An 11,275-nucleotide genomic window follows, 5' to 3' on the forward strand; every position below is an offset into this window, starting at 1 on the left:
TCATGCAAAGACTAGGAATTCACCATCGCCGCATAACGCCGCAATGGCCTCAAGCCAATGGCGAAGTAGAAAGATTCATGAGAACTATCAACAAGGTGCTGAGAATATCGGCAGTAGAAGGAACCAACCCTGAAGACGCTCTCCAATGCTTCCTACGGGAGTACAGAAGCACTCCTCACAGCACCAAACAGAGATCTCCCTGGTCTCTCATGTTTTCAGGACCTAGACATGATTTGCTCCCCATGGCAGAAGGCTGGGTGCCCGAGCCATATCGTCCAGAGAGCGCCCAAGCTCGGCGAAAGAGGACCAATGACAAGGCAAGCAGGAAAAGAGGAGCCCAAGACGGAGCACTGATCCCAGGGGATCGTGTGCTCATTCGGGCCCGAAGACCTGGTGGAAAGTTCAGAACACCATATGAAGTTGAACCGTGGACCGTCAGAACAAGCAGGGGCACTGCAGTGACAGCCCGACGCGATGGGGAAGAAGTGACAAGATACGTATCGTGGTTTAAGCGAATCCCATCAACAACTGCCAGTACAGAACATCAGATCGGTACATGAGAGAGGCATGACACCGTCAGTGAACCGCCGGGATCTACGCTGGGCAGTCCGGTATCCACCTTCCCCACCTTAATCCCTGAATCGCCGACGCCGTCTCCGAGAACCTGCCCCGAGAACACTCCGGTAAGAGGAAGAAGACAGTACAATCTCAGGCCTAACCCTAGGCCCAGCCAAAGACTCGCAGACTTTGCATGTTAAGCTAGTTTGTTTCAAAGACTAACTTGGGAAGGAATGTTGCGCTCTAGTGTTTCTTGGTAGCCCCGGCCTCGGCCGGAACTACGTGCACAATTGTATCACCTTCTGGCCAGGCGTGGCCAGAAGGGTATAAATAAATGGTCGAATAACCATCCATAGTGTGTGTGTCTCTCCCTTCTATAATGTTTCTGCGTGCGTAGCCACTCACCCCTTTACAGGCAGGGCAGAGAGAGGGCAGTGCAGGCAGAGGGGAGCACAGGCAGTGAGAGGGCAGTGCAGGCAGAGAGAGGACAGTCAGTGCAGGCAGAGAGAGGGCAGTGGAGACCGAGAGAGGGCAGGGCAGAGAGAGAGCAGTGCAGGCAGAGAGAGGGCAGGGCAGAGAGAGAGCAGTGCAGGCATAGAGAGGGCAGTGCAGGCAGAGGGGCAGGCAGAGAGAGGGCAGTGCAGGCAGCGGGGCAGGCAGAGAGAGGGCAGTGCAGGCAGAGGGCAGCACAGACCGAGAGAGGGCAGGGCAGAGAGAGAGCAGTGCAGGCAGAGAGAGGGCAGGGCAGAGAGAGGGCAGTGCAGGCAGAGCAGTGGTCGAAGTGGGGGGAAAAAAGTAGGGGAACTGTGGGTGGAGCATCAGGAGGCGGGAATAACCAGAGGATTGGATCAGTGGAAGCAGTCAGACGTGAGGCTAAAAAGAGCAATACATACCGATTTTTAGTATGTTTGGCATCCACAACCAATGGATACACGTTTATTTTAGGTTTATTATATTAGTTAATTAAATTAAAATACATTTACAACGTTGGATACATTTTCAATCACATAATGTCCCAATTACGCTTATAAGAGGAACCAGGTGCCGGTTGTCTCCGAGCCATGCTGGTTCTTTCATCAGCACTTCTCTTCCCTTTTCCTAACCATTTGTGAACATTAAATTTGGGAGTAAATTCTATGACAGGACGGCCTACATGTTGGGGAGCACTGTTGAGTACATCATTCAGTGCCCCTCGGTCAATGCAAAATTGTAGTCCTACATTTTTTATGTGCTTCACGCAACATGTAATGAAGCCAGCATTAGATGCCTTCTGGTTTCCTGTTATTGTATCTAGAAATAGCAAGCAAAAATGAATATATACACCTAAAACAACCTAGACCTGTTGGTTTTGCAGATGCTTTTAGCATTATCAGATGAATAAGATACAATTAATATATTAGTAGTTTGTGTAATTACTACTCAAGTTAGTTAGCATGAGAATTGCAAATGCATCAATTCTGAATTATGAGACTCAAACAGTGGTAAAGTCAGTAATAGGTAGTGTTCCTCGGATTATCTCAATCAGTTATTTTACCCCCTTGAGACTACTATCCTCTGCAATCACTATTAAACACCTTCACACTTTGTCTCTCCAAAAGAACTGTAGGTGTCTAGAAATACCACCCAACAGTGACAGCACGAGGAAGGTCAAACATGAATGGCAAAATATCCTAATTATGGCTCTGCCATATTTTCCATATAATACATCATCGGCTGCATAATCTGATGGTTTTAACAAAACAATTGTATGTAGCTCAAATGGATTAAAACATGTGACTTGTGTTGCTGTGAAGTAGAAAGCCCTTTTCAAAGGTTGGCTGGTCACCATTCTCACTGCTGCAATTGTATGTTAAACTGGTATTATTGAGGCAAAAGCTTTGCAGAGACTGTAGGATGTGTAAAAAAGTCAAAATAATAAAGTATCGGAAAATGTACCTCACATTAGGCTGCAGCCTTTCTTTGCTGCATAATTTAGCCAACACTGCAGCATCATTTTGTCCTCCATTGCTGCGTAATTGCAGTGGCCCCAAAGCAGGCAGCACATGTTAAAAGTGCTTGTGCATGAAGCAGAGATGCCTGCATGTTCCTGAGACCTGCAATCCTAAAAGAATAACAATAAACTAAAAATAAAACTGTAGCCCACTTTTCACGAAGTGTAAATTACACAGACCTTTTGCGGGCAACTCCCATAAAATAAGGAACACCCCTCCTTTGTGGGCATCAAATATCTTCTAAACACACTGGTTCAGGAACCCCGTTCTGTAGCTGCAGAACATCCGTTCCGTCTGACAGCAAAGGAGCCTCTGATAATTAGATCTATGAAGCTGGTTTTACAGGAGCTCACGATTTGCAGGTGACTCTCAGTTTGTGATATAATAGTTTAATTCTGCTTTAATCAGTCACTCCTATAATCAGGGGCCCATCTGGTTTTACCACTTGTGCACTGGTTTAACGTCTCGCTGACATCTGCCTGTACTGCAGTGTTCACCTAACTATTGTTGTAAGTGCTAGTTTACAGCACTGACACTGTTCCACTCAGTGCTTTGTGTACTTTTCTAGGCACACATTTTGTGCAGCAATTCAGGATTAATCTTAATGTCATTTAAACCCTGCACCCAGCAACAAGGCCTAAAAGACACTGGGGCGGAGTTGGCAACACCTGGCCTCTTGGGAGGCCGCTTCTCTTACCCCCTGCCAGCCCACCATAGACTGGAGTGAGATTGCACAATGGCCATAAAATCACCTCTCCTTTCAGCCTCCCCATGAAGACCCATGCCTATTCACACCCTCCCCACTGCCCCATAACCTGAAGGGGATGACCCGGCAGGGGCTGGCACTGCTTCTTGCCAGGCAGGCCCCACGAGGCAGGGGGCCAGACCAGACTGCTCGAAAGGCCAGAGCAACATCAAGCTCCCAGCCTCAAAATACAGATGGTCAGGAGAGAGCCCGGGATGCTGGCGCCTCATTACACTGGCCTGCTGAAGACAGTTGACAGAGGCTAAAAAAAAACGGTCCACAGGTGCCCCTGAAGCACCGGCCCGTCGCCCCATGCCCGACTGATCACCTTCCCAATCTGACACTGTCTCTAAATGAGGTGTAAATCGCACCTCACACACTAGCAGCAGGGCCACTAAAGGTTGTCTTTTTCGTGTGCTGGATGACTGCTCCTAGAGTGTTGCTTTGCAGGCCCCTGCCCCAGACACGGAGGGGAAGGGGGATGAGGTCGTGTCAACTGCAGACGCTTTCCTTAATGTGCAACACACAGGGCCGGACGATCACGCGATAACTTTTTAATTCGGACCATTTCTGCCGTCCTGGGACGCATTTTTAAATACAGAAGTAGGGGAACGGACTGTGTCCCCGCCCAGTTCTTCCACTGAGGCAGAGAGAGGGCAGTGCAGCCAGAGGGCTGCACAGACATGGAGAGGGCAGTACAGGCAGGGAGAGGGCAGGGCAGAGAGAGGGCAGTGCAGGCAGAGTGAGAGCTGTGCAGTGAGAGGGGCAGGACAGGCAAAGAGAGGGCAGGGCAGGCAGAGTGAGGGCAGTGCAGGCAGAGAGTGGGCAGTGCAGGCAGAGGGCAGTCCAAGTAGAGGGCAGCGCAGGCAGAGAGGGGTAAAAAAGGGGGGTGGTGATGGACGGAGCATCTGAACCAATCAAACACTCACACCCAGTCAAAAGATCTGGGTATAATCCATCACCGTTCTTTAGCCCACTCTGCCACCCCAGTTCAGACTGACCATATGCAAATCAGTCTGACCTTGTGCCTCATGGGAAGTCCAGCCCAAACTGCCAAGCCATGCCTTCCCTGGACCGGAAACAAGCTTCCTAGGACCGGTTTCTGGCATTCCAGCCGTCTTCAACCAGGCTTGCTTGAATCCAGTGGCAAAGTGAGCAAGGGACTCACGTCTGAGCATACCCTGCCAAACTTATGGCGGCCAAAAGCGGTACAAAAGGGGGTGGTAATGGACGGAGCATCTGAACCAATCAAACACTCATACCCAGTCAAAAGATCTGGGTTTAATCCATCACCGTTCTTTAGCCCACTCTTCCACCCCAGTTCAGACATGGCCATATGCAAATCAATCTGACCCTGTGCCTCATGGGAACAGTCCAGCCTGAACTGCCAAGCCATGCCTTCCCTGGACCGGAAACAAGCTTCCTAGGACCAGTTTCTGGCATTCCAGCCGTCTTCAGCCAGGCTTGCTCGAATCCAGTGGCAAAGTGAGCAAGGGACTCACGTCTGAGCATACCCTGCCAACTTATGGCGAACAAAGCAGTACAAAAGGGGGTGGTGATGGACGGAGCATCTGAACCAATCAAACACTCACACCCAGTCAAAAGATCTGGGTTTAATCCATCACCGTTCTGTAGCCCACTCCGCCACCCCAGTTCAGACATGGCCATATGCAAATCAGTCTGACCCTGTGCCTCATGGGAACAGTCCAGCCCAAACTGCCAAGCCATGCCTTCCCTGGACCGGAAACAAGCTTTCTAGGACCGGTTTCTGGCATTCCAGCCGTCTTCAGCCAGGCTTACTTGAATCCAGTGGCAAAGTGAGCAAGGGACTCACGTCTGAGCATACCCTGCCAACTTATGGCGAACAAAGCGGTACAAAAGGGGGTGGTGATGGACGGAGCATGTTAGAAGGGGCGATCCCGGGGGGGGCAGAGGTTATTCTCCTGACCACCCCGTGATCTGCCTCTCCCAGGAACACTGCCGAGCACAGGCGTGAGGCCCTACAGGAGAGGGCTTCGTATTTAGGATCGTACGTGCTGAGATTCCACCACTCTATAAATGGACACCACACAGAGACTACTAAATAAAAGATTCTTTATCAAGCAGTAGTTATGAGTTACTTTCAGATCAAAATAGTCGAGTATTTACATTTAGGTCAAGGGTTCGTAAGTTCTTGGTTGCAGGGGTGTGGAAAGCGGGACAGTCACAGTACTGGGGCTAATACGACGCGTATCCGGCGCACGGCTCTCAATCCTCGAGCCGGGGGATACGGGCTGTTGTAGGCGTCAGTCGCACTGGTTGCTCGACTCACCCCCCTTGAGTTACGTTGTTTTGGTAGTGTCGTCGGTCCAGCCAGACCAGAGTTCTCTTCGAGCCGCGACCAGGTCAGCAGGGCTAGGGTAGGAGTGAACGGAGTGTCCTTCAGTTCTTGGGGAGCCGCGACCACGTCAGCAGGGCTCAAGCAGAGTTCGTTGTAGCGTCGTGAGGTTTCAAGACAGCCGCGACCAAGTCAGCAGGGCTCACGCCGAGGTTGTTAAAGTTCGAGGGAGCCGCGACCAAGTCAGCAGGGCTCAAGCAGAGGTCGGTATATTTCAAGGGAGCCGCAATCAAGTCAGCAGGGCTCACGCCGAGGTTGTTAAAGTTCGTGGGAGCCGCGACGAAGTCAGCAGGGCTCAAGCAGAGGTCGGTAGATTTCAAGGGAGCCGCAATCAAGTCAGCAGGGCTCACGCCGAGGTTGTTAAAGTTCGTGGGAGCCGCGACGAAGTCAGCAGGGCTCACAACGGTTCCAAAGTTCGGGTCTTGATCTTTCCGTGAGATGGTTGAGCCGCGACCAGGTCAGCAGGGCTCTGTTCCAGGATTCATCTGCCCGCTAGTTCCAGAGCGGCCCTGGTTATAGTCCTGTTTCCCTTTGAAGTCCGAGCCCTCGCAGGCGGGTATCTGGTGGCTGATTGTCGGGGTTTCCTGCTATCCGGCCCTTTGATCCTTTGAAGATGGGTCCGGGGGTTTCCAGACACCCAGCAGGGAGTGGGGCCACTCTCGGGGAGGCCGGAGGGGTGATCAAAACCAGTCTTCAGGGGGAGGCCAGAGGTGTGATCGAAACTACTCCACCCTATCTCACTCAGAGGCAGCCCTCTACCCCCCAGCCGGGCATGGCGCGTCTGGTGCCTGTGTTTCGCTGGGGCCGGGGTCATGCAGGGGGCTATAGAGTCAGGTATCTTAGGGAAGGGTGATGGCTACCGGAGGCCTTCGGGGTTGATGTGGGTTGGGGGCGTCCGGTACCGAGAAGATAGATGGCGGGATACGGGGATGGTCGTCCTATTGGTAGGGTAATGGAGGGAGCGAGGCGGACAGAAGATGGGACGACCGGGGTTTCTGCTGTACAGGGGCAACTGTTGGGGCGCAGAGGGTTGGGGGTACCACGCCACGAGGCCAGGTCTAACAGAGCATCTGAACCAATCAAACACTCATACCCAGTCAAAAGATCTGGGTTTAATCCATCACCGTTCTTTAGCCCTCTCTGCCACCCCAGTTCAGACATGGCCATATGCAAATCAGTCTGACCCTCTGCCTCATGGGAACAGTCCTTTTACAAAGAAACAAGGGAACCCAAACGTATTAGGCTAGGGACCTTGGGCGGTAACGTATTGCAAAGAACAGTGGTCCCTAGTATTTCAGGGATCAGGAAAATGATAGGCATACACTTAATAGTGAGTATGTCCTCTGTCCAGCCGGACAGGATTTTTATTTTGTGGTATAAACAAATAACACAATGATTTTTTACACAGTGGGTACGGCCTGTAACCCACAAGGGAGCAAGAGAAAACAATTTGAGCAGAAACAAGGCGGTCTGTGTACTAGTATTTCAGTGAACAGACTTAAATTATGTCTCAAAACACCATTGCACGTATATTTTAACACTTCAACTACATATGCTGTTAATGTGTCACATGGCCATATGCAAATCAGTCTGACCCTGTGCCTCATGGGAACAGTCCAGCCCGAACTGCCAAGCCATGCCTTCCCTGGACCGGAAACAAGCTTCCTAGGACCGGTTTCTGACATTCCAGCCGTCTTCAGCCCGGCTTGCTTGATTCCAGTGGCAAAGTGAGCAAGGGACTCACGTCTGAGCATACCCTGCCACACTTATGGCGGCCAAAAGTGGTACAAAAGGGGGTGGTGATGGATGGAGCATCTGAACCAATTAAACACTCACACCCAGTCAAAAGATCTGGGTTTAATCCATCACCATTCATTAGCCCACTCTGCCACCCCAGTTCAGACATGGCCATATGCAAATCAGTCTGACCCTGTGCCTCATGGGACCAGTCCAGCCTGAACTGCCAAGCCATGCCTTCCCTGGACCGGAAACAAGCTTCCTAGGACCGGTTTCTGGCATTCCAGCCGAGAGCGGGCAGTGCAGGCAGAGGGCAGCACAGGCAGAGAGTGGGCAGCGGAGGCAGACGGGTAGGGCAGGCAGAGAGAGGGTAAGCATGGGCGGAAAATCCGTTTCGCTCGCGGATTTTGCGGATTTTCGGTAAATTCGCAATCCGCGAGATTCGCGAATCTCCCGCAAAATCCGCAAATCCGCGAGCAGCGGATTTTATGGCTTGCTCGCACTGTTCGCGTGAGTTCGCGGCTTCCCAGTACAACTTCGCGCCCCGCGAATAAGCGCTAAATTGCAGAAATACGATCTTAGCAAAACTGAAACTACTTACCAGGTTCAAAAGTTCAGACTCATCATTAGTAGCCATTTCCTGTAGTGCTTCCTGAGGGGCCCCTCCAGAGTTCAGTTGCCTACTTGCAACTATTATGTGACCCTGCTCTGAACCTCAGAATAGTTACACATATGCCACAAAGGTCCTGAATTACAGCTAAGGGAGACAAGCAGGAGCCAGGCTGGAAGTTCAAATCCATTAATCAGCCCCTAATTCATTATTGTCAGTTGGGGCAGGGCAGGTGTTGTAACTAATTTTGCAACAATGAAAGCACTTAGCAAGTGCAAAAGATCACTAATCAGGAAGCACTAAGGAAGCAGGTACCAGCTAAAAAAATATTCTGTGACACATTAATCAGCCCCAAATTAATTCAGGTCACTTGAGGCAGGGAAGGTGTGCTTTGCTTTGCCACAATAATGTACACTGACTGGACAACCAGAGGGTGCTGTGATGAAACAGAGGGTGGCATGGGTGGGCCAGAGGGTGGCATGAGTAGTCAGAGAGTGGCAGTGGTGACAGAGAGCGGCAGTGATGAAGAAGAGTGTCCCAAACAGGCTGGACACGTAGAAACAACAAGTTCGCAAAACTTGCGACCCGACAGGTAAGTTCGCGTTTGCGAAATTGTACAAAACCCTCGCGAACTGGCAGAAACCCGCGCGAACACAAAAAAAAATCAGCAAATTCGCGAGAATTCGCGGATTTTGCGAATTGCGAGTTCGCAAATCCGCAAAATTCGCGAACGCGAGATTCACAAAATTCGCCCATGCTTAAGAGAGGGCAGTGCAGGCAGAGGAGAAGCGCAATGAGAGAGAATGCAGTGCAGGCAGAGGGGCAGAACAGGCATCGAGAGGACAGCGCAGGCTTAGAGAGGGCGGCGCAGGCAGAGAGGGGGAAGTGCAGGCAGAGGGGCATGACAGGCAGAGAGAGGGCAGCACAGGCAGAGAGAGGGCAGTGCAGGCAGATGGCAGCACAGGCAGAGGGAGGACAGTGCAGGCAGAGGGGGGTAGTGCAGGCACAGGGGCAGGACAGGCAGAGAGAGGGCAGCACCGGCAGAGAGAGGGCAGTGAGTGCAGGCAGAGGGCAGCACAGGCAAAGAGAGAGGGCAGTGCAGGCAGAGAGAGGGCAGTGCAGACAGAGGGCCTGTGCAAGCCGAGAGAGGGCTGCACAGGCAGAGAGAGGGCTGCACAGGCTGAGAGAGGGCATTTAGTGCAGGCAGAGGGCAGCACAGGCAGAGAGAGGGCAGTGTAGGCAGAGGGCAGCACAGGCAGAGAGAGGGAAGCACACGCAGAGAGGGGGCAGTGCAGCCAGAGAGAGGGCAGTGCAGGCCGAGGGGTTGTGCAAGCAGAGAGAGGGTTGCACAGGCAGAGAGAGGGCAGAGCAGGCAGAGAGAGGGCATTCAGTGCAGGCAGAGGGCAGCACAGACAGAGAGAGGGCAGGGATGAGAGAGGGCAGGAGAGAGAGAGAGCAGGCAGTGCAGGCAGAGGGCTTCACAGACATAAGAGGGCAGTGCAGGCAGAGTGAGGGCTGTGCAGTGAGAGGGGCAGGACAGGCAGAGAGAGGGCAGTGCAGGCAGAGAGAGGGCAGTGCAGGCAGAGGGCAGCACAGGCAGAGAGAGGGCAGTGCAGGCAGAGCGGCAGTGCAGGCAGAGAGGGGGCAGTGCAGGCAGAGAGAGGGCAGGGCAGAGAGAGAGCAGTGCAGGCAGAGGGGCAGGCAGAGAGAGGGCAGTGCAGGCAGAGAGCAGCACAGACCGAGAGAGGGCAGGGCAGAGAGAGAGCAGTGCAGGCAGAGAGAGGGCAGTGCAGGCAGAGAGAGGGCAAGGCAGGCAGAGAGAGGGTATTTCAGGCAGAGGGGCAGGACAGGCATCAAGAGGGCAGCGCAGGCAGAGAGAGGGCAGTGCAGGCAGAGAGAGTGTAGTGCAGGCAGACAGAGTGTACTGCAGGTGGAGGGCAGCGCAGGCAGTGGGCAGTGCAGGCAGAGGGCAGCATAGTCATAGGGTCAGGGCGGGCATAGGGCATTACAGGCAGAAGGCAGCACAGGCAGAGGGGCAGTGCTGTCAGAGGGCAGCACAGGCAGAGAGAGTGTAGTGCAGGCATAGGGCAGCGCAGGCAGAGGGGCAGTGCACGCAGAGGGCAGTGTAGGCAGAGAGAGGGAAGTGCAGGCAAAGAGAAGGCAGCACAAGCACCCAGAGGACAGTGCAGGCAGAGGGCAGCACTGGCAGAAATAGTGTAGTGCAGGCAGAGAGAGGGCAGGGCAGGCAAAGAGAGGGTAGTGCAGGCAGAGGGCACCGCAGGCAGAGAGAGCACAGTCCAGGCAGATAGAGGGCAGTGCAGGCAGAGAGAGGGCATGGCGGGAAGAGAGAGGGTAATGCAGGCAGAGGGCACCGCAGGCAGAGAGAGGCAGTGCAGGCAAAGAGAGAGCAGCACAGGCAGAGAGAGGGAAGTGCAGGCAGAGAGAGGGCAACACAAGCAGAGAGAGGACAGTGCAGGCAGAGAGAGTGCAGTGCAGGCAGAGGGGCAGGACAGACAGTGAGAGGGCAGTGCAGGCAGAGGGGCAGGGCAGGCAGGTAGAGGGCAGTGCAGGCAGCGGGCAGTGCAGGAAGAGAGGGGGCAGTGGAGGCAGCAGGGCAGACAGAGAGAGGGCAGCACAGGCAGAGGGAGGATAGTGCAGGCAGAGAAAGGGCAGTGCAGGCAGAGAGAGGGCAGTGCAGGCAGAGAGAGGGTAGTGCAGGTGGAGGGGCAGGGCAGTCAGAGGAAAAGCAGGCAGCAGCCCGCAGGCAGAGGGCTCCGTAGGCAGAGAGCAGCGCAGGTAACAGTAGCGCAGGCAGAGGTCAGTACAGGCAGAGGAGCAGCATAGGCAGAGGGCAGCTCAGGCAGCAGCAGAGGCCAAGGAGCAGCTCAGGCAGAGGGCAGGGCAGGCAGAGGTCAGGGCGGGCAGAGATCAGCACAGGCAGAGGTCAGTGCAGGCAGAGGTCAGCGCAGGCAGAGGTCAGCACAGGCCGAGGGCAGCACAGGCAGTAGGCAGCACAGGCACAGGGCAGCACAGGCAGCGCAGGCAGCAGCAGAGCAGGCAGTGGGCAGCACAGGCAGAGGGCAGCACAGGCAGAGAGAGGGCAGCGCAGGCACAGCTCTGAGCTGAATGTATAGTGCAGGCAGAGGAGCAGCACAGGCAAAGGGGCAGCGCAGGCAGCAGCAGAGGCCGAGGGGCAGTGCAGGCAGAGGGCAGCGCAGTCAGAGGGGCAGGGCAGGCAGAGGACAGCGCAGGCAGAG

This window comes from Lissotriton vulgaris, chromosome 1_2 (assembly GCF_964263255.1).
Source record: "Lissotriton vulgaris chromosome 1_2, aLisVul1.2, whole genome shotgun sequence".
Lineage (NCBI taxonomy): Eukaryota > Metazoa > Chordata > Amphibia > Caudata > Salamandridae > Lissotriton > Lissotriton vulgaris.